Raw genomic sequence first — 20,596 nt, 5'->3', positions numbered from 1 at the left:
GTCAAACTATTTTAAAGTAGATAATGAACATTGTAAAGTAAACCCAGCCTTTTAGCAGTTATTGCATAAAACCTGTAATTTGGATTTTTTTGGAAAAATGGTATTGATAAAGTATCAAGTACCTATATTATTCTTTTAAAATTTTTTTAATCTATTTATTTAACAGAGAGATACACAGAGAGAGAAGGAACACACAAGCAGGGGGAGCGGGAGAGGGAGAAGCAGGCTTCCCGCCGAGCAGGGAGCCCGATGCGGGGCTCGATCCCAGGATCTGGGACCTGAACTGAAGGCAGACGTTTAATGACTGAGCCACCCAGGTGCCCTATAATATTCTTTTTAACCAGAGAATCTTAACCACGTGGCCCAAGCACGAAAATGACAGCTAACAATAGCCAGCTGTCATGATGGGAAAGGCACTGTGCCAAGGGGTCCAATATATCTTCCCATTTAACCTTCAGAACAAACCGATGAAGTAGATGTCATTATTACACGTCCTTTTTACAAAGGGGGAAAGTGAAACTAAAAGAGAGCAAGTCATTCGACCCAGATCAAACAGCCTGAAGCTAATGGATGTGGCATACAGGTCTGCTCCTTGCCGGCGAGGAAGCTCGAAAACCCTGAAATTATCCTCAGGACTTTGCATGTGGGCATCCTTATCATTCATGTTGTTCCTGGGGCTGGAGGGTGGGGAAGGCCTTGGTAAGATTCCAAGGCTCTTACTGGATTCCCAAAGACTTTCAGCACCATGATGTAAACCAGCACCATCAGAATCCAGACGCCTTGCTTGACTGTTGCCTATCATAAGTCATCTACCTAATGGAAGCTCGAAGCAGATGTTTCATTTCCTCTTCCGCGGACAGACATATTGAACTGGGTCTTTTAATCTAAAAACACAGCAACATTATCCTAATTTATGGAAAACATGTCAGGTAAGAAAAATCGCGTTCATAAGAAATCAATTGATCTTATGTATTTATAATTTATTTTTCTGAATTTTCCAATTTAGAACTGGGCTCAAAGAGAACAGGATGGCTCAACTGTGAAAAATAAAAAATATGTTTTTTAAAAAAATTGTTTCTTTGTTAAAAAAAAGAAGGAGAGAGACTTTAAAGAATTTTCCAGATAACGGCTGTATAAGCCTTCCAGACGTTATAGGTAATTTCTAACTCTATGGTCCTTTGCTACCTGAAAAAAATAATCTACTCCCATATTTATTTGGACCAGAGTAAAATGATCATGTTTCCTTTGGCTTTGGTGGGGTGTTGACAGAACAGATAACTGAAATATCTTACTGCTGCGAAAGCAAACTGACTCAAGAAAGAAGAGGAGAGGAAATAGAGGAAGTAGGTATTTTCTTGAAATAATTTTCCTTCCATCTTCCTTCTGAGCTATCTTGAATTGTAATGAAATAGTATTACAGGAATTAGCACAAAAGAGAATATGTGGTTTCTCTGATCCCTTCTCTACTTAACTCATACACATTTATCTTAAAATTATTTGAAATTTGTACAGAAAATAGGCATATGAATTTTACAGTAACTCGCACTATATTCTACTTACACATGCCCAACAGGCCACTACTTTGCCCAGACCCCACTCCAGCAATTAGATTAAAACAGGGAAATACCCGATTGTCCTTTGAGGCTCATTTGCCCCTTACACAAAGAGTTCCTGTGAGCACTGAAGCTTGGCACAGGATAATATGAGGATTTGGTTATAGAAATACATGAACTTCCCACTGTTGTGTTTGGGTATGCAAAATTGAGAAGTATTTTGGGTTACCATATCAGACTGAGGGAGAAAATGGTGTGGAAATTGCTTTTTCCAAAGCCTCAACATTTCAAATGCAAAAACTCTTTTATCTGGTTACTTCTGGGGAAGTAACAGCTGGAGGCTCATGAAAGGGAAGACACCAAGTTATCTCAGCTCCACGTTGGTCCGAATTTCACTTCCACTACCCGTCCTAGGAGATGCTTAAACCTGAGGCTGAACATCTAGAAGTCTCCTCCGACTGGCGGCGGGTGGCCTGCGTGCTTTGGGGCCATTTTCTCAGAGATTGTCATGGTCGGATGCTGATTTATTCGTATCTTCTTGCCTGATTCCCAATTTCCATGGGACCCCATCCCCCACACATGTGAACTATGGCAAAAGGGAAGTATTTCAGGTTGGAGTTCAGGAAGAGAGCCTTTGAGTATGAATGGCTTCCTCCTTCAAACACCTAGGGCATTCCCACTTCACAATGTAGTGGTACCTTTATTTCTTCTCTAAAAATTTCATTGTGTTTCCCCCAGTCTCTTGACTACTTTGTAAATTCCATGAGACAAAAGCTTTTGTCTTACATTTCTCTTGTATGTGTGTGTATATATATATGTATGTATATATACACACACACATATATTTAATATTTATATTAATATAATTAATATTATACTATATATATAATTATATACTATTATATTTAATAATTAATAGAAATAATATAATATAATTATATTAGTTATATATTTATATTACTATAATATAATTATATAACTAATATAATTATATTATAGTAATATAAATATGTAAATATTATATATATAGTTAAAGATTTTATTTATTTGTTTGACAGAGAGAGGGCAAGCAGGGGAGCCCGGGGGACCAGGGAGCTCTATCCTAGAACCCTGGAATCATGACCCGAGCGGAAGACAGACACTTAACAGAGTGAGCCACCCAGGCGCCCAGACATTAAGGTTCAAAGCCAACGGCCAAGAAAGAATTCTTGAGACGTCTTTGGTGCAAGCAGGTGGTTTTATTAAAGCAGGGGGACAGGACTTGTGGGCAGAAAGAGCTGCCTCTCCTCTATATTTTTAACCACAAGAATGCTATGAGTTTAGTAGATACCCAGAGTACCAATGGATTAATTCCTTCTTTGGATGTGACAGGAGCTTTTGTGGATGTTGTGTTTTCTCTACTAGATAGAAACCTTCATAAGGACAGAAACTATGTATTAATCATTTTTGCATCTTATGCAATGTCCAGTTTAAATTATTGATCAGGATACAGGCTCAGTAATTACCCTGGGTGACTGAACAGATAAGGCAGTGACAGACAGACCAAGTTTTCTGATGGTCTCACCAGAACAATTTATAGTGTTAGAAATGGGGGCGGGTGATATTCGGCTTTTCTTCCTTGCATCAGAGCACCTACCTAGCATGGTTTCACCACTCTCTTCTCTTGGAACATTTTCTTCATTTGGCTTCCAACAAGACTCCGCCCACCGGCTGTGTTCCCAGCTCACCCTCTGTTGCCAGCGCCTCCCCAGCCTCCTCATGGGAGAGAGCTTGAGTTTGGTGTGAGGATCTCTTGGGCGTGTTCTTACATTGAAACCGAATCCCTGTGTATTCTTCTTTACATTTGCCAATTTCTAAAATTTTGTCTCTGAATTTTTTTTAGCCTCCAGGCTTTTTTAAAAAATAAAATAAAATAAATCTCCAGACTAAAATATCCAGTTTCCCCCATATCTACTTAATATATGCAAACACAACCCCCGATTGCTCCAAACCCCAGATTTCGGTCCCCTCCAGGGGTCTGCAGCTCAGCACTAATTGCTTAGGACAAAGCATTGGGGTCAACTCTGACTCTTCTTTCTGCATATCCAGTTCTGAGCAAACTGTCAGTTATGCCTTCATGAGACATTTTAAAAATCCAGTCCCCCTCACCCTGCCATCTCTCTCCACCCTCTTCTGAACGCCCACCATCATCACAGCATGAGCTCTATGAGGGCACAGACCTTGTCTTTTTTTTTGTTGTTGTGGTATCTTCAGGTCCCCGTGCATTGTCTGGCACATCGTAGGAGCTTAGTCTGCATTTGATGAGTAAATCTCTTGCCTAGGTTATTGGAGTAATGTCTGAACTCGGGATTTCTCAGCCACAGCGCCAGTGACATTCTGTGCTGAGTAATTCTCTGGTGGCGGCTTTGTGTGCCCTGTAGGAGGGTCAGCAGCTTCACTGGTTTCTGTCCACTGGATGCCTCTTGCATCCTCTCCTTCCATCTCAAGCTGTGACCACCCAAAGTGTCTCCAGACATTTTCAGATGTCCACTAGGGGGCAGAACCCCCACCCCAGTTGGTGTTTTGCTTTCTGCAGGTGCCCGCGTGGTCTTTGAATAGCCATGGACTTCCTAAATTTGTTAAGCCAAATCATTGCTTCCATCGACTCAGAGTAAAATCCAAATGCCTTACAACACCTATAAGGCCTCTCTCCTCCTCTGACCTTGTCCCTCCCCACTGCTCGCTCTGTCTCAGACCCATGTCTTGCTTATCTTCCGGATGCACCAGGCATCTTCCCAAGCCTTATGGCCTCTACGCTTGCTGTCCCCATACCTGGAGTTCTCTGCTTCCTGACCCCTTCGGGAAGCCTATAAAGCAGCATTCTGGATTTGGTGTTCCATATTCCTTCACCCTGCTTCTGGGCCACTATTATTCCTAACTGCCTTTTGAAGGACGAATGTGTCTAGAAGAGTTCCAGGCAGTGGTGAGGTGTTCAGAACAAGTGCATTGAGTGAATGACAAATGGAGAGGTGAGTGGACACAGAAGAGAGTGGCTTACTGCACTGGCCTCCTTCCTCTTCTGTTTTTGGCTTTCTCATAATTCTTGCTGAATCATGGTTAAAGTTCTCTTTCCTCCTAACATCTGACCAGAACTCTACAAATGGTATGAAACCAACCTCCAAAGACAACAGAAAGCCTCATAGGGACTATCTTCCAGAAACTAGCTTGGACTCAGTCCCATTTATGTCCCAGGATTTGGGGGTCCCAGCTTTCTTTGGGGTTCTCTAGGCAACTCCTTAGTCTTAGTGTGGTCATGGGCAAATCACTTTTCCCACCTGTGCTCCAGGCCTTTGTCTGTTAAATGGGATATTGTATAATAGAATTTCTAGAACTATCGTGCGGATTAGGAGAATCAATTACATGGGTCAACTGCTTAGGCATGTGACAAGCCCTGGATAAATATTTGCTAGTACTATTAGTCTCTCTATAGTCTGTCTTCATGAGGATTTCTTCATGATGCTGTCTTGTAAGGATTTGGTGCCTGGTGATGTGACAAAGCTTTGAAAGTTTCTGCAAGACAGATGTATTGATAGCTTACTGTATCCTACATGCTGTGCTGGGTATGGGGGATATGGCTCAAATAGGAAAAATCGGTCTCTGTCTTCTTGGAATTTACATTTTATTTTGAGGATCCAGAGACAATAAGCAAATATATGAAAAGTTATGAGCTAGTGGTAAGTGTGATGATAAAAATAAAATAGGGTGAGGGACTTGCTATAGGTCTCCTGATCTAGAAAAGCTGCTTTCCAAGGTAATTGTAAGCTGTTCCCTGGATGACAAAAAGCAGCAGCCAGCCAAACACCCAGGGAAAGAGTTTTTCAAGCATAGTAACCAGTTCCTGTGGAGCCCTAAGCAGGGCTCAGGGTTGGTGTGTTTGAGGAGCAAAAGGTAGGCCAGTGTTGGTAGAGTGGAGTGAAAGCCGTCAGGGAGAGTAGAAGAAAGTGAGGTCACAGGGGTCGAGTCATGTGCATTGTAGATCATATGAAGGGGTTTCGATATACTTTAAAAGGCTGAGAAATCATTGGAAGGTTTAAAATGGGACAATGACATTTTCCAAAGATCCCTCCGACTGCTGCTTGCTTGAGAATGGCTTGCGGAGAGGCAAGCCTTAAAAATAGGGACACCAGGGGGGACAGTGACAAGTAAAACACTTGGCCTATGGGGGTGATGGTGATGGGTGGATTCTGTCACAGTGTGACGCTTCAACATAGCTCTGAATCTCGTTCTAACATGAGGCATCATCACACCAGCCAGGAGTGGGGACCAGATGTCTGACCAGTTCTCCTGACCCAGGATGGTGATTGGTTCACTCCTTCAGCCCTCTTACCTTTTTTCTCTCCCAGGAGGTTTTACTGGTAGACTTGTAATGTGATCAGTGTGTCGGGGGTGGGGGGTGAGGCTAGGTTCCTTAACTTCCAGAACTTTCTTCCATGGCTCCCAGGAATATTAAGATAAGCTAAAATTGTGTGGAATCGAAGAGGGGAGAGTAAGAGTGTCTAATAAAGACTGAGAATTCTGGGCTGACAATGGACTATTTATTAAATATCAGCTTTTTGACAGCGATAGTAATTACACGCGAATGATGTTTAAGAATCTTGTAAAAAACACCAAGACTTCTTCTAAAGGTTAAAAACAGAAAGGCCCCTTGTGCTCCCATTCCATAATTCTGTTATGAATGAGGCTGTGTGTTCCACATTTAATAAACAGTCAATGTCTTGGAAGGATTTCTTTTCTGGATCTAGTGGATGGAAGGCCAGAGTTATTGTTGATGTTGTTGTTTCTTGCCTGTTCTGATTCACACCTACCATTTTCCATACTTTCTAGAATGCCAGAGAGAGGCCAAATGAAGATGCTCCAGGTCTTTACCTCCTGGTTATTCGAAAGAGGCAAACCACTCTGACAGGAAGGCTAAGTCCCTGAAGCAAAGGTCTTTGACCCCGGGCTTCGTCAGCTGTCTCCTCCATTTGTCCCTTCAAGATCCCTTCTCAGGTTGCCTGCTTTAGGGTTGCCAGATCAAATTACAGGACAGCTAGTTAAATTTGAATTTAAGATTTTAGAAAAATGAGTCATTTTTTAGGATCAGTATATCCCAAGCGTTATATGGACAGGTACTCGTTGTTTATTTGAAATTCAGATTGAATGGGGCATCCTGTGTTTTTATTTGCTAAGATGGCAACGCCAGCCCTGATCGGGGATGGGTGTGAAGCCTTCCCCCATGGTAGGGGCCACTAACACCACACATCAGCTGCCCCCCTGGGCCTGTCCCTCTCTGGTCACCTGCTTCCCTCAACCCAGCTGGACTGCAAGTAGGTATTGTCGCTGGAGTGAACAGCTCTGTCACTTCACCTACCTTCCTGTGTCTCAGTTAGACTCCATGGCTATATTTAGAACATTCACTCCTTCCCCTATAGTAAGAGCTCTATAGTAGAAGCTATTTTCCTTCCGTCCATCCATCCATCCATCCATCCATCCAATACATATTTATAGAACACCTTTTAAGGACTAGACACCAAGCAGGAAATCCATAATCTCCCTGGGAACATGTCATGTGGACGACTCATGTTCTGTCTTGGAGCCAGCTTCTTGAAAGACCTCCAGAGCATAAGAAGCAGCTGTTACAATGAACAAAACAGCTCTGAGCCCAAGATCTCTGGATTTGTCCAGCTAAGCCTGTGTATCTCGGATGCCACTGGTCACCCTGAAATTAGTCCTGACCTGTGGTATGTGGTACAGGGAAGTTGAAAACCAGATAGGACGGTCTTGTGGTATCCGTTAGGGAAGGCTACTTTTAACAAACAGACCTCCACTTATATAATTACACTAGAAGTCTGGTACTTCTGAGTAGGTGTGAAGACTTGGGGGGCAACCCACTCACTATATTTATTTGAGGACTTGGACCAACAGAGGCTCTGCCATCTTCACCAGGTCACTAGTCACTTCCGAGTTTGCCCGGGGGTCATCAGCAGTTTAGCCAGCCATGAGAGGACCAGAGCCTGGAGACGTGTATGGGAGATTGCCTAGAAGTGGCCCACATCATTTCCTCTCAGATCCCTTGGATAGCCACGTGGTTATTCCTAGTTGCAAGGGAGGCCAGGTAGCGTGTACCCGGAAAGAAGAAATGAACATGGATTCAGTTAACTTTCTGAGCCTCAGTTCCCTCTTCTGTGAAATATTCCACTGATTGCCTTCGAAGACCAACTGGTAAAATCACTGCTGGGACCCACCACTGGCAGGTGGCAACAGTTCTTAGCTCCCCTTTCCCAGCATGGGGAGAAAGGAGACCTGATCCCTTTTCCATTTTCCCCATCTGCCTGCTTCTTGGTTCTTGCCCATTTCACACCAGCTTCCTAGAGCAAAGCCACTTTATCTCACAGGTTGTATTCCAAGAGTTCACTTACTGCTGGTCGCTTTGCAATTTTGAGTGCATTTCTCCAAAAATGCAGCTGTACGTGGATCACCGCTGAAACCTGGCCTCCATCTTCTGGCTCAAGGCCACCCTAAGGGGGAGGGGCTGCTGAAGGGAGGCTGTGGCACCTGGACAGCATCTGAGAAGGCTCTGCAGCAGGGAGTGCGGGTGGAGTTTCATGGCCCCAGAGGCTTTGTGAGTGGCTGGTTCCCATGGCAACCAAGGGGCAGCCTCAAAGGCTGCGGGGACTGATGGTTAGAGGCTCACGGTAAGCTTAACGTTTATAAATCTGGACTTGCCTGTGGCTGCAACCTGGAGCAGGGTACCTTTCAAGTTGAGAGACTTCATTACCAGCATGCCCTACGCTGTCCATTTCATTGAAACTAACACTTACTGCTCATCTGCTTGCCAAACACTGGGGTGGATACTGGAAACCCCGGGAATAAGACACAGTCACTGGCCCTCCTTGCATGCCCGCCTAGAGGGTGAGATGAACACAGATGAACAACAGAAACGGTCAGTGACCTGGGAAGGGTGGAGGTAGTCGGGAAGGCTCTGGAAGGAGAGACTTGATCTGAGCCATGGCCACAGCATGTGCAGGGACGTAGAGTGAAACTAAAATACTTCGACGAGGTCATGTGCAGAGTGAGTGTGTGGATGTGTGGGGGAGGGACGCTATGGCATGGGAGCTGTTGGCAGGAACAAGATCGGGGACACCCAAAGGACCTCGGGTCATGACCTGGAGGCATGTGGACTTGGAAGCCTTCTCAGAGATGAGCATTTGAGGTGGGTGGGTCCACTGGATCCATGACTATTTTCAAAAAATTTTAGCTAGTTCTAGCTTCCTAGAATTCTTATACACAGAAGAAAAACTTGGGGATGTTTCTCCAGTGTTTGGTGTCTCTAACCTACTGACAAGTCCCTCCTCTCCCTCCAGATGATTTTGATTGTGTTCTGGCCTGGAGACTAAAGCTGCAGCCCTCTGAAACGTTGGACACATCACAGTGTCTGCCCTTCAGGGGGCGTCTTTGCATACAGGGAGCGTTCTTTCCCTTGGCTCGGCTCTCCCCAGCATCTACCTTCTACACCTGGGGCCCACCACAAGGTCCAGGTGTCCACAGTCCCTGGATGGCCAGCTGTCCCGGTTTTAGCCCTAAAAAGCCCATGTCCCATGAAACTCCTCACTCCCAGTGTTAGTTTCCAGGACAGAGAGGAAAGTCTGAGCCCAGACCTCGGGTTTACAGGGTATTGACTTGGTAGGGAAGCCACCGAAAGAAGGTTCACTTTGGGGCCAGGCCTGCCCAACTGAAGCTTGTTGGCAACTGTTCCATAGTTCTCTGTGTGATCTTGGAGAAGTTCCTTTATCTTTTGGAACACTAGTTTTCTCATCTGTTAATAGTATAAAGAATTCTTAAGGGAATGGAAATATTGTATGTTAAACATGGTCAGGTAGGAAGTGCTCGAGAAATGGTATTTTCTAGAGTGAAGGCATATCAAACAGTCTCCACAGAACGTGAAAAGGTGTAGTGAGCTTTTATTTTGAGGTTGAGGACACAAAGGAAGAGCATGTAACTGCCTCTGGGGGTCAGGGAGGTCCTACAATTACTACAAATTGTTGACAAGTCTGGGGATGAGGGCTCTCCTGCCTCTCACACGTCCATGGTGGACTATGATTAAAAATTAGAGAAAATGGAAATGTACTTTAGTGAGAAAACACTGAGTAGCAAAAAAAATTTTGAGTGGTGAGGTAACAGACATGAAGTACAAGCCATCTCTGAGCTCCAGTTCAGTTCATGGTGGAGGAAGGATCTATAGGTGGGAGATTCTAAAGTCTGCAAGGGCTCTGGAGGAGAAAGCTGGGTAGGCTTAGTCAGAGAGTACAGGCATTCCAGAATTCTTAGGAAGTTCTAGAATATTCTAGTATATTCTGGAATGCACTTCCTGTGGGTGAAGCTGGAGAGCAGGGAGAAGTTCACACGGTCTGTTTGTAAGAGATTGGGTTTGTTGACTTGTCTGCTTGTGGGGTGCCCCAGAGAGGACTACAGCAGCCTTGTAGTCATATCTGGAGAGTTCTGCCCCTTTAAAGAGGCCAGTACTCCAGTTAATGAAGCAAACTTCCTCCAAGAGTATAGTCAGGTGTATATGGTACTGTGGTTTCTTTTCCAGAAAGCCTGAACAATATTAACTGTGGAAAATCGGTACCTTCCTCCACACTTGGATGGCTCCTCTTCAAGGTCGTCTTTTGTGCTGAAGCTGTGGAGAAGGCACTTTTCTATCTTGCTCAGAAATCGCAGCTCCTTGGCACTCAAGAATGTCATCGACAATGACATGAAACAAGGTAAGTGATGTGCAGGTCTCCAGTCTCTCAGGAATGCTCCACCTCTCAGGACCCATGGCTCCAATAATGGTGTTGGGGAAAGAACAGCTGGATCTGGTGCATTGCCTCTTATTCCATCCAAAATGGTGGAGAATTAATTACCAGCCTTATTCTGTCCCCAGAGCTGTGAAGAGGCAGCTTATTATAAGGGCAAGTCTGGATCTGCTGTCCTGTGGGGACCAGAACAAATGTTCTGCCCTGACGTCTCTGTTAAGCCATTTTTCTTTCTTTCTTTTTTTTTTTCCCCTCCAAGTTCACGCCTGACGGGTAATGTGCTGAGGTTATAATGAGGTTGGAGGGAGGCACGTGGCACACCATGGCGTGAACACCCAATAATCACCCTTACGAACTATAAAAGGATCCGTTAAGCCATCTTTCTCCCTTCACTCTGCCCAGGACTAAACATTACCAGGACCACGTGCACTCCGTTAACTGTTGAGCCTCTACCTGGGGGACCACTAAGAGGTGACAGTGACCCATGGGCATTTAAAGTGTGAGGTCCTGGGGCATCTGGGTTGCTCAGTCGATTAAGCGTCTGCCTTCAGCTCTGGTCAGGATCCCCAGGGTCTTGAGATCCAGCCCATCAGACTCTGCTCAGCGGAGAGCCTGCTTCTCCCTCTCCCTTTTCCTACTACTCCTGCTTGTGTTCTCTCTGTCAAATAGATAAAATCTTAATAAGATAAAATAAGATAAAATAAAATAAAATAAAATAAAATAAGATAAAGTAAAATGTAAGCTCCTTTAAGTAGACATGTACTTGACAGTGGCATCTCCCCAGGGCTGTCTCTCACCAAAGTGGCTGTGGCCGCAGGTGGAGAGGCCTTCTGCATGTTCGGCGTTTCTCTAGCATGATTTGGGTTACTAAAAAAATACGGTAAATTCCTAAGCAGGGCCCCCAGAATTCAGTTCCATAACATGTGGGCTTGTGTTATAATGAGGGAGGTGGAATGACTGGGGGGCAGGGAGCTATCACTCCCTGGATATCCATCCGATCTTATGTTACGGTGAGTGCATCATCATGGGGCTACATTGTGGATCAAATAGAAACATCATTTCCACCAAGTGCAAAGGGAGCAAACTTGACCTGCATTTCCAGATGTAGCTGAGAGATTTGCAGGCAGAGAAGTCATGGTTTGAGCAGGCGAGGAGGTCTGGGAATAGCTCAGTCCAGAGGCTCTGACCCCAGTACCACAGTCCCTCCCTGTCACTCCAGTAGGGAGTTCAGGGGTGTGATGGGGTTGACTCTGGTGCATACCTGCTGAGCCCCCTGATCTGGGCAGGGAGCCCTTTAGAACAGTGCCTAGGTGCCCCCTCCCCTGAGGACTGGCCAGTGAGCTCAGTAGGTCTTCTGGATCTCATTAGGGCTGCAGCTGTCCCAGCCTGGACACCGTGAGCAGAGCAAAGGCCTGGTTTCCATCACTGGAGTGTTGATTTGGCCTGTAATCGTCATCAGAGGACACATTCCAGGCTCGTGGTTTAAGAAAACGGACTTTTGTCTGCCGACGAGGAGCCATTTAGCCCTGAGCCTTTAATGCCCCTCCTGGCTCTGCACCTCTCCCTCTCCTCTCCAATCTGCCCGTGTAGCTTTGATTTCAGAAGCAGCCCAGCACGTTGCTCGGAAAGGCACCCAGGCCCCTTTTCTGGATATTCCTAAGCACTTAAAAGTGCCAGTGTGGCCAGATAAATGTGTGCTGTGTTCCCATGCTGGGGATTCCTCAGGGAGGTGCTGGGCTCTGCATCTTTATTGGAAACACCCCATAAACTGCAGGCCTCAAGCCTCCGTTGTTTTCATGCCGGGATCACATGATCTCCCCTCCGGGCTGCCAAGATACCTCTGACCAAATTGTTGCTTAAAGTCCCATACCATACGTGGCTCCCTGAAGCCCCAGCCTGCTCCCCGACAGCCAGCTGGTTGGCTCTCACACACAGGCATGAGTTTTCAATGCATTAACTGTAACATCTGGGGCCACTATCATCAGGCACGGGGGATGATGAGTGAACTCTGCTCAGCCAGGCACCCATTCACCCATGGGAGACTTTCAAGGCAACTGGCTAAAGCTCCGGCTGTATCTTGAGGGCAAAGGGACAGAGTCTGTCTCTGAGGGCAATAAAACTACCTTCAACCCTTCAACATATCTTTTCTTTCTTTTTTCAGGCCCCAGTGTGGGGCCTGATCTCATGACCCCAAGATCAAGAATCAGATGCTCTCCATTGCTTTAAGTCATGACTAGCCCAGGCATAACAGCCAGCAATCTGATTATCAAGGACTGATGGGATTTCTATTGGCCAGATAAGCAGAAAAGTAAGGCTTCTCTTTTAAATAGCTTCATAGAAGAAAAAAAAAATACATATTCTAGCCACAGGCAGGTCCTGTTGTTGCAGAGCCCCCAAGGACGTTGGCCTGCTGGCTGTGGGCTTGGACGACTCATGGTGAGAGGGTGGCCTTCAAGGCTGAGCTCAGGGCACACAGCAGATGACACGTGTGCAGAAAGCCGGAACTGGCTTAGGGGGCCAAGGACACACAAGTCAGGGCTAGTTCCTGATGCTCAGGCATCTGGGGTCAATCAGGGATCCATGGTGCCAGAGGATTTAAAACAATTGCCACCAGCAGGGCAGGCTCGGGTAGGATCAACAGTGGATGGCAGTAGTTCCAGATACAGTTGTACCATCCCTAAATGAAGTCGACCTCTTCCCCATGGCAAGGTCTTTCTCTCTAAAAGTGGGATCGTCCACAGCTAAATGACCGATGACTTGATGGGTCACCTAGCCTTTGCCGTGGACATCCAATGCACAATCATTGGGGGAGGCATCTGCCAACTTCCGAGGAACAATCGAGGCCAACCTAATCTGATTTCACCCCCACCTTACATTTTTAAGCTGTAGGTTCTCGTGAGTCTTTGACGAGAATATTAGGTCTTTATATATAGTGTCTTTCATTGTTGTGCCTGCCCGACACAAGGTTAAGTTCATGGCAACGTTGGATTTTTAACCACAGGCATCGTGGACTTCAGAAAACCAAGCACAGAGGGGAAGTGGGGGGAGAGCCGAGGCTGACTCCAGGAGGCAGAGGGGTAAGTGAGGTCTCTTGCCTGGCAGGAACTAAGGGCACATAATCAGAGGCCAGGCGGGAAGACCTGGGAAGATAACAGAACCTTCCCAGGCCTAGCTTCCAAGCTGCTGTGCCTGGAGTTTGTTCCTGGCTCAGGATGGTTCCTTAGCATTCGTGCAGCCCAAGCCCTTCCTTGATTCCAGCCACATGGATCAAAGGTGGGGTTGTCATCCTTTTCCGTGTCTCTACCTTCCGGGTCTCAGTCCCCTTGAGGAGATGACATTGGAGACAGTCCCTCTCTGAAGTTTATTGGAGCTGCAGCTGGTCAGGGAGAGGTGTTCCTTCCTGGGGCGGGGAGAAGAGCCTGGAAGCTGCTGGTGGTCATGCCCCCCCACCTCCACTACCTTTTGATGAGAATGAAGCTAACGTGCCGAGAGAGGCATGTGGCAAACGTGGCTGGAAGGTTCTGTCGGAGCTTGAGTCCCTGCTCCAGTAGGTCCTGAGGCTAGGTGGCCACCGCCGTCATCTGGTGAGATGAATCAGTGTGCTCCTCATCTCGCCCAAGTTCACGTTGCGTTCCTTGCTGTGCTACTTGCTAACGGTTTCTTAGTGTTCTGCATGTCATGTCGTTACTATTATCTCTGATGCACCATTTCTGGCACGTTTTGGCAGCCAAGCCCCCGCTCCGTTCCACAACGCCCAACATGCGGGGTTGGCGTGGGCAGCAAGCACACTGTGCTGAAGCTGAGAAGCCGGAAAAGGCTTTGCTTCTTCCCATCGGATTCTGGCACTGAAATCACACTTTCAGCTTCTGTTTTATAACTGAGTCGATACTCAGTTGCACTCAGTTATAAATAGTCGATACTCAGGATATAAAATAGGAGCTAAAGAGTGTCCTTTCAATCTGTACTTGGCGAGACATTTAGTATACACCAGGCAAGGTCAAAGGCAATGAGGAGAGTTCCATCTGGGATGACTTAGGACCTTGTGCGGGTATGAGGGTGTGTGGTCTTTGTGGAGGTTGGCAACGTTAGCTTCTGTCTCCAATGAGGCGTGAGCAAGGAGGATTTAGAGCAGAAGCTAGAATTTGCCATTCTTTCCAATCCATCCTGCAAACGTCAATTCAGTTCAACAAAGAACAACAGAACACGCAGCACGTGGGAGTCGTAAAGTTAAGTTCCGGTCTCAGAGACGGACCGAGAGTAGTTCTAAGACACTGAATTCATCCCATGACTCAGAGACCCTTCAGCAGACTCCCCCGATATCCTCAGAATAAAGTGTGGACTGGGGGGTGCCTGGTGGCTCAGTGGGTTAAGCCTCTGCCTTAGGCTCAGGTCATGATCTCAGGGTCCTGGAATCGAGCCCCGCATCGGGCTCTCTGCTCACCAGGGAGCCTGATTCCCCCTCTCTCTCTCTGCCCTCCTCTCTGCCTACTTGTGATCTCTCAAATAAATAAAATCTTAAAAAAAAATAAAGTGTTGGCTGGAACTAGCTCTCAGGCGACTCGCCTGTCATCCTTACCTCCTGGGTTTCTGAGGCTGCTCCCCACTCTCCCAGCGGCCTGCCTCCTCGGCCTCCGCAAGGCCCAGCCTCCACGCTGAGAAGGTTCATCTTTCTTCACGCCTGCACCAGACTGTCCATATCCTACCCACCCGAAGGGTCCAACTCATGTTTTTCCCCTTTTTAAATCTTCCCAAGTCCAGTTCTTTTAAATCTTTCTGGTGGAATTTCCCCACCATTTATTTTTAAATTCTCTCAAATAGGGACTTCTATGGTTGTTTGAAATCAAGTCCTTATCCTGTATCCAGTTGTCCATATCCTCCTTGAGGCCCGCCGGCAGCTAGGTCACGTGTGTGCAGGGTATGCCCAGAGCGGCAGACTGGGCGAGGGCTGAGGGTCTAGGTTTGAGTCTCGGTTGTGGGATTTTGGGCCTCTGCTCCCTCTGCCGGCACTACACCTCCCCATGTTGGCCTGGTGGTCTCTGCAGCCTGCAGTTCTTAGCTCAAGGCTTCCCTCATTAGAGAGACCCTCTCCTGCCCAGTTTCCCCTGATTCCCACCCGAGATCCTTCCACTGGACTCCCAATCCAGGGCAGACCCCCTCACTGAGTCTCGTCACCCCGAGCTGGCCCTCCTTGTTGAGACATCTGTCTCCCCGACCCGCCAGGACCCCTGGGCTCATAAAGGCCATTCGATTCGTCACAAGTTCCCAGAGTTGCCGAGGACCTGGTGTCTAACAAGGACTTAACCCAGGCTCATTCAGTGAAGAGGAAGGGGGCCTGCCTACTCCACAGGGGAGGGTCTCCCAAATAAATTACAATAAAATAATTCTGTGATCATGACGACTATCCAAACATTCATGTGCCTGGCTCTGTTCTGGACTGTGGTCACCTGTCACCTAGCAGCACAGCCCATGAGGTAAGGACTATCACCATCTCCACTGAAAGGATGCGTGTATTCGTTTCCTTATGTGGTGGTAATAAATGACCACAAACCTACAAGTCTAAAATCGAGGTGCCCGCGGGGCTGCGTTCCTTCTGGATGTTCTGGGAGAGCGTCCTTTCGTCTTTCAGCTTCTGGAAGCTGCCCACACTCCTTGGCTCCTGGCCACGTGGCTCCAACTGTTTGCTTCCCTTGTCCCATCTACCACAGACTCTGACCCTCCTCCTTCCCTCGTAGAAGGACCCTGGTGATGACCCTGAGTCCACCCAGAGAAGCAGGATAATCTCTCCATCTCTACACCCCGCCTTTAATCCCATCTGCAAAGTCCCTCTTAGCAGGCGAGGTCACATAGTTGCAGTTGCCAGGGATTAGGGCATGGGGGGGGGGTGTCTTCCACTGCCACTATTCTACCCACCAAGTGAAGACCCCGAAAAACACAGAGGCAATTCCGTGAAATAAGCCGACGGCTGTAAAGCACTTTATACACACAAGGTCATAATAATTTCCCCCCGCAGCATCAAGCACTTGGGAGGTGCTCAGTGAATGCTTCTGAGTTGTTGAAATGATTCTTTTAAAAAATGAAATGTATTGTCCTGATTTCTACTAAGATGCTCGCTTGGAAATTTGAAAATGCGGTTTTCCAGTGTTGTTTATTGTCATTGTTTAGTTACCGGTTGGTTATTCCTTAGGAGCTCTCCACGAGGCAGTGTAACCTTGTTTACCGTCTGAAGGAACAAGGTCAGACCGACTGGCGATCTCTGAAGGAGAAAGCATTGAACTCAGGTTGACCAGGTAGAGGCTGGTGTCCCAGAATATGGATTGGAGACACAAGGGTTCTATTCCCAGGCCACGATCCATTCCTCCAGTCTGCCAGTTAGCATTCGTCACGGGCCTTCCACGTGCCAAGCCCTAGACAGCGACCCGGGGACCACATCCTCTGTAGACGGGCACAACATCCTCTGCAGAGCTCGCAGTTCGCAGAAGGGAAAGATGTATAAACATACAATTACGATGTGGCACGGAAGGAGTAGGACCCAGGTGAGAAGAAGCAGGCTGTGCCAGGCTTCTGGTGGCATCAAGGGAGCCGGGGTACCCACCTGGGTAAGAAGGAGCTGCTGGATGTCAGTGCAGCTCCCAGGGATCCAGGGAACAAAGGGTGGAAGGGCCCGCTGTGGCTGGTGGAGGCTGAGGTCTGTGTGAGAAGCAGAGGGCAGGTGCAAATGAGCAGGGGTTGAAGGCGAGTGGGGTGGGCTCCCTCTCTCTCAGAATGGGGCTTCCTGGGTTCTGTTCACTGAGGTGGCGCCTTAATCCTGCATCTGTTTTCTTTTGTCTCTGAAGTCTTTCTATTCGCTTGAGTCTTAATATATATTTTGAGGTAAGACAGAACTTATTTACCCAGTAGACCTCCATGAAGGCCCAGGAAGTGGGTTAATGTCGACCTGGTAGAGAAGCGTGAAGGAATCCCCTGTAAACAGGAGCCTCCTCCCTGGTCTCAGGGACACGCAGTCTCTGAGAACATGTGACTAGCAAGGCTTCGGGGTTTGGAAGAGCACCACTGGCCCCCTTTCTCCACAATTATAGTTCCCACCCCTGGCTCTGTCCCCCCACTCTGACACCGAGTAGCTGAAGACTCTGAGGAGATAATTTAACCTCTCTGAGCCTCTGTTTCTTGGTGATGGTAAGAGTCCCTTCTCTGGCTGTTGTAAGGATTAGAAGATTCAATATACGTAATGTTCCGAGCCTAGCAGGTAGAGCTTAATGGGCACACAAGAAACGTGCCAAGGGAAGCTTTGCCCAAGGAAAGTTTTCATTACAGTTTCATTTCATTACAGTTGTTTTCTCTTTCTCCCAGTTCAAGAGTTTGTTCCCAAGACAATGCACAGACCCCAGAATTCTGCTACCTCTCGGCCAAGGATAGCCAGCGGACTCCCCAGAGTGGCATCAACACTGTCTTTCAAATCTGGGTCACTGAGGCAGGTGTCCGTGTTTGGCTCTTGGGGCATTCAGATCCACAAGAGCTGTACAAGACACGTGCTTAAATATTTACTCTGCTCGGAGCCACCCCAGCATGGCAGGGCTCAGAAGAGAACCCGAGCTCTAGCGTCACCCATCTCTAGCGTGGTGGCACACTGTCTGTCTTGATGGGAGGTCTCATCACTAGACTGGGCAGCCCTATTGTTTTCAAAAACCAACTGTAATTATCTCCGCTCAAACTCAGGAATATCTGGCATAACAGATCCCTTGTCAACCTGGTGCAGTTAGAATGGTTTCCTGGGCTCATTTCTCTGAGTGGCCAGGTCCATGGCTAAGTTCCCGGTGTGGACGCACAGTAAGAATGCTAGAGGTGAAATTGGAAGGGGAGGTGAACCATGAGAGACTATGGACTCTGAAAAGCAATCTGAGGGTTTTGAAGGGGCAGGGGGTGGGAGGTTGGGGGAACCAGGTGGTGGGTATTAGAGAGGGCACGGATTGCATGGAGCATTGGGTGTGGTGCAAAAACAATGAATACTGTTCCGCTGAAAAAAATAAATTAATTAATTTAAAAAAAAAAAAAAAAAAAAGAATGCTAGAGGTGGGCGGGGGAGGAGAAGGTCTGGTTAAGCACCGGCTGGGTGCCTGGTGTGAGCTTTCATCTCACTGATGCTGCAGAAACGTTATGACTATCATTTTCTCTATTTTACAGATGAGACCGCCTGTGGCTGAGAGACAGACGGACAGGAAAGTGCCCAAGGACACACAGCTATGAAAGGCGCGGCCAGGGTCTGGCTCCTGGCCCCTTGCCTCTAAAGGCATGCCACGGAGGCAAGACTAGCTTAGGGATATGTTTCCCAGCATCTCTGAAAGTCTCCCTGAGGAGGCAGGTCCCAGTGGGAGCCACAGTGACCAGCTCGTCCCAGCTTCATTTGATCATCGGAGGTTGCGAATTCCTTTCGCCAAAGGCAGCCGTGATCCCTGTGCCTGTCTGTAAATTTCTTCCATCGAATATGGCTCAGGCAGTGTCTCTCTAGGAATGTGAATAGGATAGGGCCAGACCCACATGCCAAACAGGCAGCCAGGGGGACGAAGGCCATCTCCAGGGTAACTGAAATCCATGCTCTCAAGCGAGAGACTCTAATGCCCTCTTGGATTCTGCCCAGGAACACTGAGGTGAAAACACCGACGCACACAAGAGGGTTTCCGAGTCTGGAAGGCAGGCAGGCCCAGTCTGCTGATCGCTCCATGGGGGACAGCACGCCTTGGGGGTCCCCTGGAGCCTCCAGGCAGTGTCCCCTCCCACTGGAGCCCAGCATTTCCACCCCTGGAGGGAAAGTCTTCTGGGGCCATCATGGGAGACCAGGAAGGCTGTGCGGTTCAGGGACTGAGAGGCAGGGGCGGGAGGCCTTGTCTTCCCTCCATTTCCTGCCCTGCTGGAGACATTCTGAGTGTGTGGGGAGCAATGCTGGTGGCGCGTGGAGGGGAGCATCTGCATTTTTAACAAGTCTTTGCTGGTGATTTTGATGTGGGATATCTGTGGGCCATATTTTGAAAACTGCTGCTTTCCCTGCCAACACAGTTTTCATTGGATTCTCCTCTGGCCAGAGGGACAATTCTTGGAGCCACTGGGGTCTCTAGAAAACAAATCTGTGCTGAAGTCAGTAGGAGTCTTGGGACACCTGGGTGGCTCAGTCAGTTGGGCATCTGCCTTCGGCTCGGTCATGATCTCAGGGTCCTGGGATCGAGCCCCACATTGGGCTCCCTGCTCAGCAGGGAGACCGCTTCTCCCTCTCCCCATGTGCTTGTGCTCTCTCTCTCAAATAAATACAATCTTAAAAAAAAAAAAAGGCATCCTCACAGGACTCATCATGGAGTTGTGGAGGTTCCCATTAAGGCCTCGGGGACAGGGCTGGGCAGGAAGCAGTGACCTGGGCAGGAAGAGTGTCCCCTCTTGTTCCCCCAGAGTCCAGAGTGAGTGGCCTGGGCTTGCCCAGAGGTGGACAAGCTAGGGCTCAGAGCAGCAGGGGGTACCTGCAGGATTAAGACCCTGAAAGGGTTAATACTCTCCCAGAAGCCTGGATTTCAAGGGGTAATTTGAGCCCTGAGCCTTTCAGCCTGGACCTCTGGGCGTGTACCAGCCAGCACCTCAGTCCTGGTGCCTACCCCTGGGGCTCGAGATCCTGGGCCTCCCCCTCCTCCTTCCCCATACCCTGGGTGCTCCGCAACAGACACAGTTACCCCAACCCCTCAGGACAAAGAAGCTTTCCTTATAGAAACACAGGCATGGAGGAAGAATGGGTCTGTGTCTACACACTTCCCAGTGTTCTGAAAAGGAGAACAAAATAAACACATGTGTGAGGTAGCGATTAAGACATTCAAAATATTTTCCTTTACTGCTGAAGAAATCTGATGGCAGAAAAAAAAGACCTGATTTTGTTGTTTCCCCTCACCCCACACCCCCTTCAATTTTGGCTCCTCTTGCTTTCTGGATCTTTCAGGGTTATAACCGCTATCTCAATGACTAATAGAAAACTCCATTAGGCCCCTTCTTTATGAAGGGAATTAATGACTTCGAAAATTTAGTGCTTTGTAAACATAGAAGGGGAAGCATTTCCCCAGGCTCCTCGATTCCTTGGCAGGGAGGGAAGCTGGTTAGGAAAGTAAATGTTTCCAGCTTGCCGAGGCCCCCTCCCCAAGAACTGTCTGCTTCTTGTAAAGCCTGGCCCCACAACACGGGGGTGTTTCAAAGTCCTAAAGA

The 20,596-nt window shown here is 47.8% G+C and overlaps 1 long non-coding RNA gene and 1 other non-coding gene across 2 annotated transcripts; one reads left to right on the top strand and one right to left on the bottom strand.

Moving 5' to 3' along the window:
* The first annotated feature begins 324 nt into the window (after nucleotides 1-324).
* LOC116574328 lies at nucleotides 325-19,583 on the top strand. Its single transcript, XR_004279219.1, has 3 exons — nucleotides 325-929; nucleotides 10,165-10,336; nucleotides 18,548-19,583. It is a non-coding gene; the product is annotated as an uncharacterized LOC116574328 (long non-coding RNA).
* On the bottom strand, nucleotides 10,633-10,736 carry LOC116574664. Its single transcript, XR_004279433.1, has one exon. It is a non-coding gene; the product is annotated as a small nucleolar RNA U13 (small nucleolar RNA).
* Nucleotides 19,584-20,596: the final 1,013 nt, after the last annotated feature.

The sequence above is a fragment of the Mustela erminea genome, chromosome 15, assembly GCF_009829155.1.
Source record: "Mustela erminea isolate mMusErm1 chromosome 15, mMusErm1.Pri, whole genome shotgun sequence".
Taxonomy (NCBI): Eukaryota; Metazoa; Chordata; class Mammalia; order Carnivora; family Mustelidae; genus Mustela; species Mustela erminea.
The sequence above is the reverse complement of the archived record's forward strand: the minus strand, read 5'-3'. Positions and strand labels throughout refer to the sequence as shown.